At 38.4% G+C, this 18,023-nt stretch overlaps 1 long non-coding RNA gene across 1 annotated transcript in view; it reads left to right on the forward strand.

The window, feature by feature from the left end:
- Positions 1–16,836: 16,836 nt before the first annotated feature.
- Positions 16,837–18,023, forward strand: part of LOC309388545 — a 114,943-nt gene continuing 113,756 nt past the window's right edge. The window contains exon 1 of the long non-coding RNA XR_014174797.1: positions 16,837–16,891. This is a non-coding gene — a long non-coding RNA (uncharacterized lncRNA). The remainder of the gene's footprint in view (positions 16,892–18,023) is intronic.

Here is an 18,023-nt window from a genome sequence, read left to right on the forward strand (position 1 = left end):
CTTGCACCCCTCCCCCCCAAAAAATATTCCCATAACCTTGGAGATAAGTTGAAATTTTAGAATGAAATGATAATTTAGTTTAACTGACACTGATTTTCAGAGATAGATGGGGCTGACTGCTTGAGACTATTCCCTACAGACGCTATCTGTAGGGAATTCATGCTAGTGGAAGATTCAATGCCAGCATTAGGGGCTTCCAATTTTAGCAGCCTGAACTATCTTGGGAAACATTATGCTTTGATGGAAGGCTATTTGGATAGTCAAAACAGGCCCAATCAAAGGCCAAGCTATTGTCTTGACTTTCACCTTTGCACATCTCAACAGAAAGTAGTTTAGGTGTCTAACTGGTAGTAACAAATCAGTTTCACAAGGATGACATTCAGAGCAATAAAGAATTTGGATAGGGAATGCAGAGATAGAGAACCACGTTTTAAGCACTATGACAGTCTCTGTGCAAATTGGGTTCCTGCCCTCCTGCTTTTCTCTTTATTTAGCTTTGTCTGTCATCCTTCTTCCTGATTGCTTCTATTTTTAAAGTTTGGACAGAAAAGACCAGACAGATTTTCCTCTTTAGTCCTACTTCTTACCCCTTACTACTTACTTTTCTGATGCCTTGACTACAATTGTCAGATTATTAATGATGTTCCCTAATTGGCTAATGGAACTCTGAAAGCAAGCAATCAAGCTCAGACAGCCCCAAGGACTCCACCCATTCAGTTAATATGTGAAAAACATTTATCATTCATTTTTTCATCTGCTAATATATTTTACCTCTGCCACATAATATGAGAAATACGCATATATTAAACTAGAATGTGCTTTGTTTGCTTTCGATTTAACACAGCAGTTGTTTAAGATCAGTAATTAATTCAAAGCCATGGTTTGTTAATGGCTGACGGGAACTGCCTTCAGCTAAACCAAAGATGAATTGATTAAAATCAGGATTATTTGTCTACAAAAATTACTCTGGTTTGGACCAGAAAACATGCTTAAAACAAACCATTGTTTTGGGTACTGATACGCTTCACAGTAGAGGGACGTGGTGGCTCAGTGACTAAGACGCTGAGCCTGCCGATCAGAAAGGTTGCCAGTTCGGCGGTTCAAATCCCTAGTGCCACGTAATGGAGTGAGCTCCCGTTACTTGTCCCAGCTTCTGCCAACCCAGCAGTTCGAAAGCATGTAAAAATGCAAGCAGAAAAATAGGAACCACCTTTGGTGGGAAGGGAACAGTACTCTGTGCACCTTCGGCATTTAGTCATGCCGGCCACATGACCACGGGGACGTCTTCGGACAATGCTAGCTCTTCGGCTTTGAAACGGAGATGAGCACTGCCCTCTAGAGTCGGGAATGACTAGCACATATGTGTGAGGAGAACCTTTACCTTTACCTTACGCTTCATAGTATAACAGCCTATTAGTCAATGCTGGATAATAAGTAAATTCAAAATTTCAACTATTGCTTCCATGATTGAGTGTTTACATAAAGTTCAGGATAGGCGTATTCAGCACCCTAAACCTGGCACTCTAATGTCCTTCTGGCTTTTTATTCTTAAATCCATTTTGCCTAGAAAAATAACCCAATCAATCTAACTAGTGGAGTAGGGGGCTATTATGAAGGTACATTGCATGCTAGACTAGAGGTCATAAAGAAAATAAAATATTCAACCCGTTAATGCTGCTGAAAATAAAAAAAGTATTTGTTTTTTAAACAAAGGCTAGAGAAGCTGGGGGAAGAGATTGGATATGAAATAAAGGCTTTTATCTCCCCAACTGCCTCTGAAAAAAGTTTAGAACCCCAAGTTGGAACAATCCAAAAACCTTGAAAGAAAGGACAGGTTTTTTTCTATTTCTGCCAAAGTTGAATAAACTGTTGAACCAAGAATATTGCATTAGAATTTAAATTTCTGTTGTTAAGTGCCTTTAGTTGGCAGTTCTATATTTTTCTTACAAATTAGCAAATTGTATTTTAAATCTGTCTTTCAATACATCTCAGAGTACACTTGGAATATTGTACCCAGTTTTTGTTGTTACAATACAAAAAGATATTGAGGCTCTAGACAGAGTGCAGAGAAGAGCAACAAAGATGATTAGGGGATCGCAGGCTAAAAGATATGAGGAACAGTTGCAGGAATTGGGCATGCCTACTTTAACAAAAAGAACTAAGAGTGACATGATAGTGTTCCAATATCTGAGGGGCTACCTAACTATTCTATTGGTCAGCTAGAGGAAGAATGCTTACTAATTCAAGGTCTTCCAAAGTCAAGTGTAGCAAAGTTGGTGATATATGTGATTGGAAGATTTGGCTTGGAAACTTTCTCAGAAAACATATCCTAGTAATGTTGGCTGTAGCTGTTAATGGTAGCCAGCATCCAAAATGTTTATCTTCTCCTCGGTAATGTGCTTGTCTAATAGCCTATCCAAACTGCTTCAGCATAAAAGCTAAATGGAGCAAGTAGGTACAGGATTCTGAACAGGAGTGCTTAGGAGAAGAGTAATTGTTCCCACCTGTTCCACAGCTCATATACCTCAAAACATTCATTTGGTCCCATGTGAAATTGTCTTTGGGATTAGAGCAGCCCTTCATCCCATTCTCTAGTATAAGTTATGACTCACTGAACAATTATGAGGAAAACTTCTCAAGCGGCTGATAAGAGGTAATGATTTTTGAATGAAGTAAAAGTATATGGAGTGCATTAGTCTGAAAACAATGGGAACATTGTGCATAAGATCACTGTCTTCTCAGAAAAATAAGGTCTGAAAGGCAAGATGTTGCCTTGTGAAGGAAAGAAAGTGCTACAATCACACAATACTTTGTAAGATTTTCTAAATGAGACATTGCAACATTTCTTGACAATCACATACACAGTGTAGGTATTTAAAGATGGACTTGGGCTAAGTTGCCTTTGACCTTAGCAGTGTCAAGGCTTTCCAAATTTGCTGAATCAAAGATCAGGGCCCACCGACACAAAATGGGCCATAGGACTCAACAGTCACAAAGAGTCAAATGAAAAGAGGAATGAACTTGAAGGAGAATCCTTCAATAAATAAGCTGCATGATGATTTTATTTTCCTCAGCTCCAGGGATGGCTTTCTGCCGGTTCTAACCTCTTCGGTAGAAGAGGTACCACAAATCTACCGAACCGTTTAGAAGAGGTTCCTCACGGAGCGCTTTCCCCTTGCTCGCTTCCCCCGCCTGTTCCGTCACCTCTCATGAGTGGTAGCTTCTGCGGCGCTGCCGGCTTCCTAGGATCTCCCTGAACTTGCCACCAGCAAAGCACGTGGCCGCCAGCAAAGCACAGGGGCATTCCAAGGTGTCCCCCCCCACTGGTTCCCCACCTCCATTGTTGTAATTCTGTGTATATTCCATATTCTTTTACATCTTTTTTGTATCTCGATTGTAGTTGGAGATATGGCTACCAATCTATATTTATATTTTGCTCCCTTAATTCTTGATTTGTTTTCAAATTCCCTTGGATGTCTAAAATTTCACTATATCTAACCATTTTTGATAGATCTAGTATATTGGGATGTGTCATGGCTTCCATAGTGGAAAGTCATGTCGGTATTTTCATGTAATGTTTTTCTCTAATTTTATTCCAGACCTGTATCAGTGCATCTCTAATATAGTGTCTGTGAAAGTATTTTTGTTTCTTTTTACCCTCTTCCCATAGGAAAAAATGCCATCCCATTTGCAAATCGTGGCCCTCTAAAGTTAGTATTCTTTTATTTTTTAAATTTATCCAATCCCTGATCCATGTTAGTGCTACTTGCTTTCTAATAAAGCTCCCAGTCAGGGAGTCCCATACCACCTCTGCTTCTGTCATTCTGTAGAGCTTTCAACTTTATCCTGGCTTTCTTCCCTTGCCATATAAATTTTAATATAATCTTATTCAATTCAGTAAAAAAGTTTTTTCCTAATTTTATGGGGATTGTTTGAAATAAGTATAATATTCTCGGTAGTACATTCATTTTTATCGCTGCTATTTTTCCTAATAATGATAGTTGTAGTTTGCCCCATAAGTCTAGATCCTTTTTTATTTGTTGCATTAATTTTGTATTATTATTTTCTTTTATAGTTGAGCACTTTGCAGTTAGCCATATTACAAGATATTTAACTTTCTTTGTCACTTGCAGTCCTACTATTCTTTCTAATTCTTTATTTTGTTCTTCCTTCAAATTTTTAGTTATCATTTTAGTCTTTTCTCTATTAATCTTTAACCCTGCTACCTCTCCATATTTTCCTAATTCTCCCATTAAGCTATTTCCTGTTTCTAGTGGGTCTTCTATAATGAATACAAAATCATCTGCAAAGGCCTGAATTTTATACTCCTTTTTAAAAAAAATTTAGTTCCTCTTATCTCCAAATTTGTCTAATTCTTATTAAAAGACTTTCAAGTGTCAGGATAAAGAGCAGAGGTGATAGTGGACAACCCTGCCTTACTCCTTTCGTTATTTTAATGGTCTCTGTACTTTCCCCATTTAATAATATAATTGCCCTTTGGGTGGAGTCTATCGTTTCTATTAATCTTTCAAATTGGTCCCCTAATTTCATATTCTTAATTTGTTGTATCATGAATTCCCAATTTAAATTGTCAAATGCCTTCTGTGCATCCAGAAAGACAAGTGCCACTTGTTTCTCTGGATGCACCTCATAGTACTCTAAAATATTTGCTATTATTCTAGTGTTATTCCTGATTTGTCTTGTTGGGAGAAATCCATTTTGGTCTGGATGTATATAGTTATTTAATAATTTTTTCAATCTCTCCACTATTATTGTTGTGAATATTTTATAGTCGGCATTTAACAATGAGATTGGCCTATCATTTTGAATATGTTTTTTACCTGCACCTTCTTTAAATATTAATGTAATATGTGCTTCCCTCCATGAATCCGGAATTTTTCTTTCATCAGTGCCTTATTGTACATCTCCAACATCAAGGGTTCTATCGATTCGTTCAATTCATCTATTATTTTGTACCATTCTGCTGGGAATCCATCTGGGCCTGGTGTTTTATTATTTTTCTGTTTCTGAATTGCCTGTTTCAATTCTAGTTTTGTTAATTTTTTTTACATTTCTTTCATATCTTCTGTTATTGACGGGGTTTCTTCTCCATTTAGATATTCTTTTATTTGTTTTCCATCTGTTTCTGTTTCTGTTTATTTGGATTTATATGCCGCCCCTTCTCCAAAAGGACTCAGGGCGGCGTACAACATTAAAAAAAAAAACATCCCAAAAGTTAAAAAAATTATATACATATCCAAAAAAACAACCTAATTTAAAAGACAATACATTTTAAATAAGTTAAAATTAACAGGCCAGGTCGGCTTGCTGGAAAAGCCAACTTTTTAGGGCGCGTCAGAAGGACCGGAGGTCAGGGATTATGCGAAGCTCTGGGGGCAGCTCATTCCAGAGGGAAGGCGCTCCCACAGAGAAGGCTCTCCCCCTGGGGGTCACCAGCTGACGCTGTCTGGCTGACGGCACCCTGAGGAGGCCAACTCTGTGGGATCGTACTGGACGGTGGGAGGCTACTGGTGGCAGTAGGTGGTCTCGCAGGTACCCTGGGCCTAAGCCATGGAGTGCTTTAAAGGTCATAATTAATACCTTGAATCGCACCCGGAAAACAACCGGCAACCAGTGCAGGCCGCCTAAAAGGGGTGTAACATGGGAGCAACTAGGTACCCCCATGACATCTACTTGTTCCCCTTTATACAGATTCTCAAAGTACTTGTATGCAATCTTTTTCTTCCCTTCCATTGTATGTTGTAGTTCACCAGTTTCCTCTTGAAGTTGATATACTAATCTTTTTTCTCTTTCTTTTCTCAATCTATATGACAGCCACCTCCCCAGTTTATTTGCTTGCTTAAAGAAGTTTTGTTTTGTTAGTTTTAGGCCCTTTACCATTTCTTCCTGGTCTAATATATTTAATTTATGTTTTGCTAACATCCAATCCTTTCTAATTTTGTCACTTTGTGGCTTATTTTGTAATTCTATTTCTAAATTTTTAATTTCCTTCTCTAATATCTCCTGTTGTGTCCATTTTTCTTTGTTTCTTTTTGCTGAATACACTATAATAATTGCACGGGAATAAGCTTTCATGGTATCCCATAAATTTTGTATAGATGTCTGTTTTTTTGTGTTTTCCTTAAGGAATAATTCCAATTTGTTTCTACATTTTTGAATAAATTCTTTTTCTTTTAATATTTCAAATTTAACATCCATCTTCGCCTAGATTTTTCCCCCCTTTCCAGATTATTTTAATGGGGTTGTGGTCTGCCCAAGTATTTGGTAATATTTCAATTGTATGTATTTCTGCCCCAATTTCCCCATTCATCCATGGTGTTTTTTTTTCTAAAGGGTTAGGGGTGCAATGGTCTTGTAACTTGACAGCTTTAAGACTTGTGTGCTTCAAATGCCAGAGTTTCTGAGCCAACATTTTGGTTGCTAAGCAAGAGCATTGTTAAGTGATTTCACCACATTTTGCAAGTTGGCCATGTCCACCCAGTCACATGACAGCCAAGCCACTCCCACCCAGTCACATGACCACCAAGCCACTCCCACAAAACAGGCCACATCTACAGAAGAGGTTCTAAAAAATTTTGAAACCCACCACTGCTCAGCTCCCATTCTAAGACATAAAGTAGCATTCTGATTTTCTTGTCTAACTTGTTGCCTTAAAAAAATATGTTTAATGTTTACATTAATCCCTTATACTGTTCCTCAACTTTAATTTCTGCTGGTCAATTTATTTGTTCACAAAGAGTCATCCCTCATTACAATAAAGTCTTCCTTGTGTTCAACCAAAAAGTAAATGAGCATGTTTTTTGAACATAGAAGGAGGATAGCTGTTAAAGGGTTGCAATAGTAAAGGTAAAAGTTCCCCTCGCACATATGTGCTACTTGTTCCTGACTCTAGGGGGCGGTGCTCATCTCCGTTTCAAAGCCAAAGAGCCAGCGCTTTTGAAAGGCATCTCAGTGGTCATGTGGCTGGCATGACTAAACACCAAAGGTGCACGGAACGCTGTTACCTTCCCACCAAAGGTGGTCCCTATTTTTCAACTTGCATTTTTACATGCTTTTGAACTGCTAGGTTGGCAGAACAAGTATCGGGCGTTCACTCCGTTATGCATGCTAGGGATTCAACCAACAAACTGCCGAACTTTCTGATCGACAAGCTCAGCGTCTTAAGAGTAAGGAAACTATTGACATGATAAAGGTTTTGTTGATCTGATGAAATATGATGCCTTCCAGTAGCATCATAATATGGAATACTGTAGGACTTCTGCTAGTGGTCAACTGAGTGGATACACTAAGTGGGTCCCAGTCTTTTGTTTCTGAAAACTTTTTGGCTCTTATTTTTTAAAAAAACTACCAAGCAACTAAGAGTAACTTATGAAGAAGTCATGGTTTTGGAAGGATCTGAAACACTACAGAGGTTAATAATCTGGAAAGAACAATATGAGGATCCATAAGTCTTGAACAGTAAGATCTGGAACAGAGGCAGTTCCCTTGTAATGAAGATAAAAGTTGCAATTATTATTGTATATTTCTTATAATTATCATTCAAATGAACAACAGTTCCATACAACTCTCGCTGTGAGGTTAAGGGAGGATTTAAATTTTGATTAAATAAATAAATGTAACACTCCTGCCTAATTAAATATCTCATCTTGGCTTCTTTTCATTAAACAAAATCCAAGTATTAAAAGTTCTAGGTACCTTTTGTCCATATTTGAGATTTCAGTTCACTGTTACAACCTTATGTTAAATCATTGCACACAGTAATGTTTGTGAATGAATAAATATCAGTGAAAATCACTGTAAATTACAGTGTAAATTCTCATGAACATTTTTGGGCAGGAAATCTAAAATCTGGATCATAGCGTTTTGGTTTCCAAGAAAGCATAAGAATTTAAACTTTATTTCTTTCTTGATCTTGAAATAACTTTGAGAGCCCGTGTGGTATATGTTGAACTAGGATTGGATACAATTGGGTTCAAGGCAACCTTATCTATGGAAACTCTCTGGATGATTTGGAGTCACTAGTCTCATTCAGCCCAACCAGCCTCAAAGTGTTGCTCCTTTTTAAAAATGAAGGACAATACACACGTATGGTATCTAAAAATCATGCTTGAAAACTGTGAGACTAATCTGAAAGACAATATAGCAAACAAACAAAATAATTAATTGTGTGTCAAGGAGGAGCCAATGTCACGACGATATGGATGTGTGGTCTGAGATGCTCCAAGACCGCAGCCGATATTTTTGCCGCTGGGTGGTCCAATTGGACCTAAAGAGATGGTGAACAGGAAGAATACGTCTTGCTGATATCAGGGACATCGCAAAGTCCCTGATCGATGCAAGAGGAGTTCTTCAAGCCGGCGACAAAAAATCCAGCCAAGGCTGATGAAGTCGGGGCAGCTCCAAAATGGAAGGATACGGAAAGAGAAAGTGTTTCCAGCTGGTGAGGAATTTTTACCATTTTAAAAGAGACTGCCTATAAAAAAACTTAAAATTAATTTAAATTGGAGAACAAAAAAAATAAGTGGCGGAATTAACCTTTGAATGGTTTTGGACAGTGGGTTATCTTACTTTTTAAATGCTATGTTCATGGATGGAATTTATGCAAGCTTTTAAAATGAATGGATTAAGTTTTCTTCTTCTATATTTTTCTTTTATTATTCTTTGTAACCTATGGACTAAAATTTTCCTCTTTCATTACTGTGGGTGTTTTTCTAACCCACTCAAGAATCAGATCTTTTTTTAAACTTGGAATATAAAAAAGATACAAAAAGAAACAAAGAAAATTGTAACAATAACACTGCTACTCGGAGGCTGGAGGTTTGTGTATTGGAAACTAAACACTTTTACTTTCTTTACTGATTATCCTGGCTTGGCACTCCAAGATCTCACTGCTTGTTTATAGAGTGATAAGAAGATAAGCATACAGATGTCCCTTTGAAGTATATCTTTAACTAGAGAAAAGTGAAAATAAAACTTTATTGTGAATTTATGCTTAATCTTGTAAAAAACTTCCAAGCCAGAGCAGCAGTGTTTGTTAGCTGGAGATAATGGCACAACGTCAACAGCAGAAAGAAACTTTAAGCTGCAAAAGATATTCTTAGAAATTCAGAAATTATAAAACATATTTGAGAGGACAGAGAAGAAGTTGGAAGACTTAGAGTATCTAGCAGTAAAATATGATGAAGAAGTTGGAGATATTTATCAAATGGAAAAAGTGGAGGTTAGAATCCTAAAAACCGAAGAGGAAAATGACCATAAAGAAATTAAATCTGCTGATATTTATGGTGATTGGTTTGTGTCTGGTGATGGAAAGAGTGGAATACTGAAAGAGGAATTAAATGGAAGGGAACTCTACCCCAGATGGCAAGACACAGAAGAAGAAAAAAACAAAAGAATTTATGGATTTAAAGAGAGAAATTTTATTAGCAACATCATTGATAACACTACTGACAATTAAAAATAAGCTGATTAAGGAAACAGAAGAAGGGCATCGAGATTTTATAAGCAATGAGTTGCTAAGAGGAGTCCATACAAATTTGATGAAAGAGATAATTAGAGGACTGATACAACAAACGGCAGAAGACATGAGACTGTTTTGCTACTGGAAAGATACAGGTTGATAGATGGAAGAGTATAATTTAAAACTAGTTAAACTTAGTGAAATTTAGTGACAATAGATATAGTCAAATAAATAATTGATAATGATAATAATGTATACATGTGTAGTGTTATGATAAGTAATAATTTACCTATTTATTATATTGTGATGTATTCTTTGTATGGACTGTACACCGCCCCGAGTCCCTTTTGGGAGAGGGGGCGGTCTAGAAGCGCAGTAAATAAATAAATAAATAAATAAATAAATAAATAAATAAATAAATAAATAAATAATTGAATATGAACAATGAATGGTACCCATGAAAGGAAGATTAGAAATCTTTAAGATTATATATAAAGGTTAATAAAAAAGAACTAAGTTAGATTCAGTTAAGTCTTGATTATTAGGGGGGGAAATGTTATGATACAGGATATAGTCAAATAAAGGAGGGATAATGATAACAACATATATATAGGTATGGGTACAACATAAGGAAACTGGATGCAAATTGTAAACAGTGATTGGAAAGGAGGATTAGAAAATTTTGTTACTAAATATTATGGATGTTTAGCTAGAATACGACATAAGGATTCAGTATTATTGGAGGATTTTAGAAATAGTAAATGAAATGGCAGTATGCGGTTGTGTATTAAATCTTGGTATATTTTATGATGAAGGACGTTTAAACAATTATAGTCAAATGAAAATGGAGGTATGATGATGGTAACATGTATAAATATCTGAGTTAAAATACTTGAGTTAATATGAATTATGGTTGATGACTGTGGAAGAGATGCACGAAAGTTTTTTGTAACCAACTGATACACTTTCTACAGTATGTAAAGAAGGAAGATTCTTTGTGTCGTGTCTGTTTTGAAAAATAAAAATAATTTTTTTAAAAAAATAATAATTAATTGTGTATCCAGCGCTAACCATACATTGGGACATCATCTTGGTTAATCAAAAAGGCCCTCATCTCACCCACAACAGAGATCATCAAGTGTGACCAATGCTATTTCCATCACATACCAAAGTCTCCCTGAAGGGGATCCAGATAATCGATTTCATCTAAGGTCTTTTGCATCCATTTTCATAGTCGCCTCCCCTCAAAGAAGGAGGTTAGATACTGAATGAAAATGACCCAGTACAGTGTGGTCCAGGATTCAAAGTAAATTTGACAAAGGCTGAAAAGATTCTTTTACATGCCCCTGCAGGAGGCTCTCAGAGCCCCCTTCACTCAAGAGAGAGCATGTTTTCCCCTGAAACAAGACCATGGAACAACTGCAGATGCAATGAGCATGCAGAAATACTAACCCTTTGCCACCCTTACTTTATTTTATTTCAAACTTTTATACCGCCCCCTCTCCCGAAAGGTAGGCTTAATAGTTGTCCTAATCAATGTTTAGTTGGGTTCAGTCTTTATTAAGCAGCAACAATGCTCTAGACATCTCTTTTTCTCTTTTCAGCAGCCTCAATTCTCAATGAATGAGAATTGAATATGTATGATCTGATCCAAATCTTTGACATCCCCCCTATTTGAAGCAGTAACCAAAGCTTTAATTGGACTGTGCAGGAAAAGAAGTGGAATAATTCTCAGCTCTGCCTGAAATCCATCCAGGTCCATCAGTCATCAGGATGGACCAATCTAATGAGTCAAGTTTTACTGCATCAGATAATGGCAATATAGCACCTCATGGTAATTCAGGTGTGATCTGACATTGATAAGGGGGACACCAAAGCTCCCCCAATTTCAGATCACATAGCCACTCTCTGACAGGAACACCACTATCCAGGATGGGACCACTGAGAGAGGAAAGTGGGCAAGTTATTTTATAGAATAGAATAGAATTCCTTATTGCAAAGTGTGATTGAACACACAAGGAATTTGTCTTTGGTGCGTATGCTCTCAGTGTACATAAAGAAAAAATAAAATAGATTCATCAAGAATCATAAAATACAAAACTTAGTGATAGTCATAGGTTACTAATAAGCAATGAAATCATATTGGGAAACAAATAAAACAACATGAAGTTAAGTGTAGCAAGCTTGGTGATATATTTCCTTCATGTATATTTTTTTCAGGGATTAATATAGGAAGATTGTGGTTTGGAACCCTTTTCAGAAGACGTGTCCTAGTCGTATTAGCTGTAGCTGATAATTGCAGCCAGCATCCAAAATGTTTAGCTTCTCCTGGGTGATATGTTTGTCTAATACTAAAAACTAGTTCAGCATAAAAGTTAAATGGAGCACTAGGCACATAGACTTCTGAACATGAGTAGTTAAGAGAAGAGTAATTGTTCCCACCCATTCCACAGCTCATATATCTCAAAACATTCATTTGGTCCCATGCGAAATTGTCTTCAGGATTAGAGCAGCCCTTCATTCCATTCTCTGGTATAAGATATGACTCACTGAGCAATTATGAGGAAGACTTCTCCTTAAGCAGCTGATAAGAGGTCATGATTTTTGAATGAAGTAAAAATATATGGTGTGCGCTAGTCTGAAAACAACGAGAACGTTGTGCATGGGATCACTGTCTTCTCAGACAAATGAGATGTGGAAGGCAAGATGTTGTCTTGTGAAGGAAAGAAAGTGCTACAATCACACAGTACTTTCTAAGATTTTCTAAATGAGGCATTGCAACATTTGTTGACAATCACGTACACAGTATCTGCACAGTGGTGGGTTCTGGATCCTGTTGCAACCAGTACGCTGCAACAGGACCGGGCATCCACTACGTGTATCTGCTCAGCACGCGCACAGCGTGCACATGCATACTTACCGCCCGTGATGCTCCAGCTGCTTGGCGGAGCATTGCGCAGGCACCGTAGGCTTCATGCGCATGCTCAAAAGCCCTGATCGCTCAAATACAGATAAGGAGGGTGGGCAGGCAGGTGGGCCCTCCGGAGCACCATACCGGAACAGTACCTGGGACTCCCAGCAGGCACCGGTATGCCCCAATACAGTCGGATCCCACCATGGTATCTGCAGCTAAAGAAGGAATTGGGCTACATTGCCTTTGATCTTGGCAATATCAAGGCCTTCCAACTTTGCTAATTCAAAGATCATGGACCATCAACACAAAATGGCCATAAGAATCATCAGTCACAGAGTCAAATTAAATGAGGAATGAACTTGAAGGAGAATCCATAATTAAGATGCATGGTCACTTTATTTTCCTCAGCTCCCCTTCGTTCTAACCAATGTTTAGATGGGTTCTGTATTTATTAACCCCCAGCAATGCTCTAGACATCTCTTTTCAATAGGCTTAATTCTCAGTAAACCCTGAGGAGTGATGAGGCTTATAGAAGGGAATGGCCACATGTGTATGATCTGATCCAAATCCTTGAGTGCCCCCCACATTTGAAGCAGTGACCAAGGCTGTAAGTTGGACTAATTGGAATAATTTTCAGCTCCTCCTGAAACCAGGGGTGAATTGCTCCCAGTTCTAACCGGTGCGGTAGAAGAGGTTCCAGAAATCTACCGTACCTTTTAGAACCTGTTCCTGCAATGGGACAGTACTGGAACGTCTACCCCGCCAGTCCTCGCTCGCTCGCCCTGCCCATCTGGTCACCGCTTGTTCGCTCGCTTGCCGTGCCTGTTCTGTCACCACTCACTCACTCCCCCCACCTGTCCGCACCATGCTAGCCCTGCCTGCCACTCACTGATTGGCTCACCAATCACCCCGTGAACTTCTAAGAGCCCAATTAAAACTGCGGCACGAATGGCCCACTTACCTCTTTTCCCAAACAGCTGTCGTGTCGTCGTTTGCTGATTGGGTCCTTGCTTCACCTTCCCTGCTGCTCCCTCAGGTAAGCAACTAAGTGCGAGGGACGGCAGCGGGAGGCTAGGGTATGCCAGCCCATAGCTTTTGCGAAGGAAGGCCTTCCTTCGTGAAAGCCGCGGGCTGGCATACACTGCATGGCTGAAAGGAGGTGGGGGTTGGGCGGCATCAGGAAGCCAGTTGGAGCAGCCTGCCACGTCTCTGCACTCTGGGTGAATCCGGGGATCCTTTGGGGCCTTTGTTCCAGCCGATCCCCGAGCTCGCTTACACCGCAGGCCCACGTGGCACTCAGCTGAGGTCTTTCTTGCAAACCCCCTGCTTCCCACCCAGTCCCCAGCCTCACCTGGCTGGTTAAGCCTGCCAGGTGGCGGGCCGAGTTTACAGGGTTGCCCCTTTGTCCCTCCAGTCCAGCTTACCTGCTGCCTTGTTGCCTGCCTGCTCCCTGCATCCATCGCATCAGAGAGCTGCTGATTCTGCCTGCTGGTAAGTGACCCATTTTTTTTCCTTTATGCTTTTAATGTTTTTTAAAAGAATATTTTATTTATTGTTTATAGAATATTTTAAATAGTTTTTTTAATGTATTTTTGATAGAATATTTTTAAATTGTTTTTTACATGTATTGTGCATAGAATATGTTTTTCGTTTAAATTATTTTTAGAGAATGGTTTTTTATTGTTTTCAGAAAATATTTATTACAAGAAATGTTATTGCTTTTTGGAAATATTTTATTTGTGATGCAATATGTTACTTTTAAGTGTGGAGGTTGGTACATGGTTTGGGAAATTTGTGTGTTTCTGTAGTGAATTCACTACAGAAATAAACACAAAATCTCACAAAGCTGCCTTGCACCAACATGGCCTGCCCATAGAAAAGCAGCCACTTTTTGACACATAAAATTTATATGCCTCAGAGTGGCTGCTTTTCTATGGGCAGGGCAGATTGGTGCAAGGCAGCTTTGCGAGATTTTGTGTATTTCTGTGTGATACCTGGTTGTTGAGGTAATTGTGAGGTGGCTGCTTCTTGCAGCAATAACCAAGTGACTCCATGGCTGTTTTCATATGTTGAGTTGTGTGATGCTTTGTGAGCTCCTGCAGCTTGATGGGTTTTGATGGTTTCTGATTGCCCTCCTTTTGTTTTCCTGGGTTAATCTTGGTCCCAGGTCTTTTGTCTTTCCTATCCTGGGGGTTAGTTCTGCTTTGAAACAGGAAAAGGGGAGCCAGGTGAGCTATTTGTCTTAATGGGTGTATTTAAAATTTACCTTTCAGCTGGTGTTTTGTCTGGTGGTTTCTGGTTCTGTGAGCTTCCTGGCACTGTCCTTTATAACTTCCCACAATGCCTTGATGGCTTTTATTCCAGTGGCTATGTCTTTCCTGTCCTTAGGGTTATGGGAAAAACTGGTTTCATCTGCAGTCTTTTGGGGGAAAACTGCTATTCTTTTGGTGTTTTCCTGGCGTTGTCATAGTTTGTTTGTGTGTGTGTGTGTGTGTGTGTGTGTGTGTGTGTGTGTGTGTAATGTCCCGCAGTTATCTACACATTAATAATGATCAAGTACTAATAATATTTCCTTATACATTTAGTGACCTTTCCTTACATAATTGATGTTTTCTTTCATACATTTATGTTTCTAATTTATGTTTCTGTTAGTTAGCCATTGATAAAACAAATCCCACATGAAAAAATATTCGAAGCCGCCTTGATTTTAATTGTAAATTTATTAATTCCTGCACAATCTAATATTTATTCATTTTCATATCTCTGTTTTTCCACTGTTGTGCAAACACAATTCCAGCAGCTGTTAACATGTGTAAAATTAAATATGTATTGTATTCCCTTTGAAATACGCAACAAAATATTTCTGGTTTTAAATCCATATTTTGCTTTACCATTGCTTCTAACCACTAACTCTTGAATGGCTACTTGGACTGGCCTAAGTACTGGCCTAAGTACTGAACCTAATTCATATATTCCTGTTTTTTGAACTGAGAAATAAATTTCAGAAAAAGAAATCTGTATTGCTCTGCGAATCTACTTATGACATTCATTCTTGATCTAACTTCTTAGATGAAAGACTATATCTTTCCTGTTTGTTGGGGGACATCCTTTCTGAAAAGACTGTACATTGTTGGGTGAAAACAGAGGTCCCTTCTGTTGCCTGTAGTCCTCAGCTTACAACCACAATCGAGTCCAATATTGTTTTATTTCTTTTGCAGTTAGTATTATTTAACAGGATGAAGAAGAGGCAACAGAGTATGACTGGCTTCTTCTTCAAAAAACCAAGAGAAGAGTTCCTTTCTGTGTCTCTTCTTTGTGCAGGCCATTCATTGGAGCAAGTGTGGTCAGTGATGTAGAAGACCAGCAAGGCAATCATCCTTCCGCTGTAAGTAGCAGTTTTGTTGTTTTGGGTGCTGGTTTCATCCTTACTGTAGTGCATGCAAATAGAAGAGTTACTTTCTGTGTCTATTCTTTGTGCAGCCCATTCATTGGAGCAAGTGTGACATAGAAGACTGGCAAGGACAGTCATCTTCCTTCTGTAAGTAGCTCTTTTATTGTTTTGTGTACTTATTTTAATCTTATTTAAGTAGTAAGTGCACAAAATAATACATTTTCTTTTTTATATCTTCTTTTTGTAGATCATTCATTGCGGCAAAGAATTCAGTGACATCATCTTGGCCACTCCCACCCGGTCACATGACTGCCAAGCCACTCTGACTGGGCCACATGGCCAGCAAGCCACTCCCACTGGGTCACATGGCCAACAAGCCACTCCAACCCAGTCACATGGCCAGCAAGCCACTCCCACAAAGCAGGCCACACCTACAGAACAGGTTCTAAAAAAAATTGAAACCCACCACTGCCTGAAATCCTTGGTGTGGTTGCCTCTCAGTGATAACAAGGTGTTCATAAATTTCATGCAGAAACTAAGGCTTGGTGCCTTTCCAAATTGCTTCTTGAACATATTGCTCAGATTTGCGGCAAGCAGGACATATAGGGGAAACCTGAGAGAAGAAAGTGTGCAAGTTATTTTATAGAATAGAATAGAATTATTTATTGGAAAAATGCGATTGAACACACAAGGAATTTGTCTTTGGTACACATGCTATCAGTGTACATAAAGAAAAAATAAAATACATTCATCAAGAATCATAAAGTACAAAACGTAGTGATAGTCATAGGTTACTAATAAGCAATCAAATCATACTAGGGAACAAAGGAAACAATATAAATTGTAAAGATACAATCAACATGGTTATAGTCATAAGTGGAAAGAGATAGGTACTAGGAAGGATGAGAATAATAATAATACAGTCTTACTAAATAATTTGACAGTGTTGTGGGAATTACTGTAGTTGTTTAGCAAAGTGATGGCATTAGGGGGAAAACTTAATGATAAAGCTTAATAATATCAAGTCATAATGCAACTTTTTTTTTGTTTACAGTCCTGGACGCAACTTACTGTGCATTTTTCAAGAACATTTGGGTCGTATCAGGTACCGGTAAACCCTTTAAAATGCAGGTGATAGGACCTAGCAAAACTTGGCTGCTTTTGCAAAAACCCAGAGTCAAAATGGGGTCAAACGTAGTTTGCAGATTGTTTGAAAGCAATCTAGCTTGCAGGCCCATCTAGGAAGAAGACAATGGCTTTGTACCATTGTCACAAAAAGTGCATGAATGTAGTTGTAGTTGCTCAGTGGTTAACTTTACATTTAAGTTATTTATAAGATAATATGATGATGCAACTGTGTTTTTTACTTTACTTAGTCAGAAAATCAACTAGGAAAATCCACCCCACTCTTATCACATAGAAAGAATAGAGAACAGAGGTTGCATCTAGCCGATGGGTCAGATGGTGAATTCTAATTCAATTAAGCAAAATGGACTCTTTAAAACTCTGGGAAAAGAAGTGTAGAATTTCTTTATGGAATTTTTGCTGACGAAAGAAGAAAATGAACTTGCGATATATGGCTTTGACCATTAGAAAGGGTAGAAGGGTAGACAATAGAAAGAAGGAAAACATGTTTTTAACATTCAAGTGGGTAAAAGAAAAGTGTAACTGCTATTAAGAAAATCAGAAGCTACTTTTCTTTTCTCTTTTTTCAATTATTTATTACTTTTCCCCTTTTCTCTTTCAAAATTTGTGTTGTTTTTAGTGTTCAAAAATGAATAAAATTATGATTATTACAAAAGGAAAAGAAGTGTAGAATTCCTCGAGGCATGCTTGTTCTAGGCCCTTGGGGTGGGGGGGGGGGGAAGTGGCAGGTCTCTTATCAATTACACACAGGTAAAGGAAAGAGAGTCTTCTATCTCACTGTTTGTTCTGTGTAGAAAAAAAGAAAAGAAAGAAAGAAGAGCTCAGCCACAAGTGAAATGCAAAAAACTAAAAGAGATTCCTAGTTGCAGATTCTTCTAAGAGAAGTGCTCAGTAGCTCAGGGCAATGTTCTCCAAGCTGGGAGAAAGACACTGGAAACATGAAGGCTCATTGGAAAGAAAGTTTAATGATGAACAGAACCACCAAGCAAATGGTTCTGCTGCAGCTGACAAAAGGGAGTTGAGAGTGAGGGGGTTTTATACCTTCTTTGGGCTTTGCATTTGAACTTCCTGTTCCTGTGCAAAGACGTGTA

This window comes from Natrix helvetica (assembly GCF_964273705.1).
Source record: "Natrix helvetica genome assembly, chromosome: 2".
NCBI classification, from domain to species: Eukaryota; Metazoa; Chordata; class Lepidosauria; order Squamata; family Natricidae; genus Natrix; species Natrix helvetica.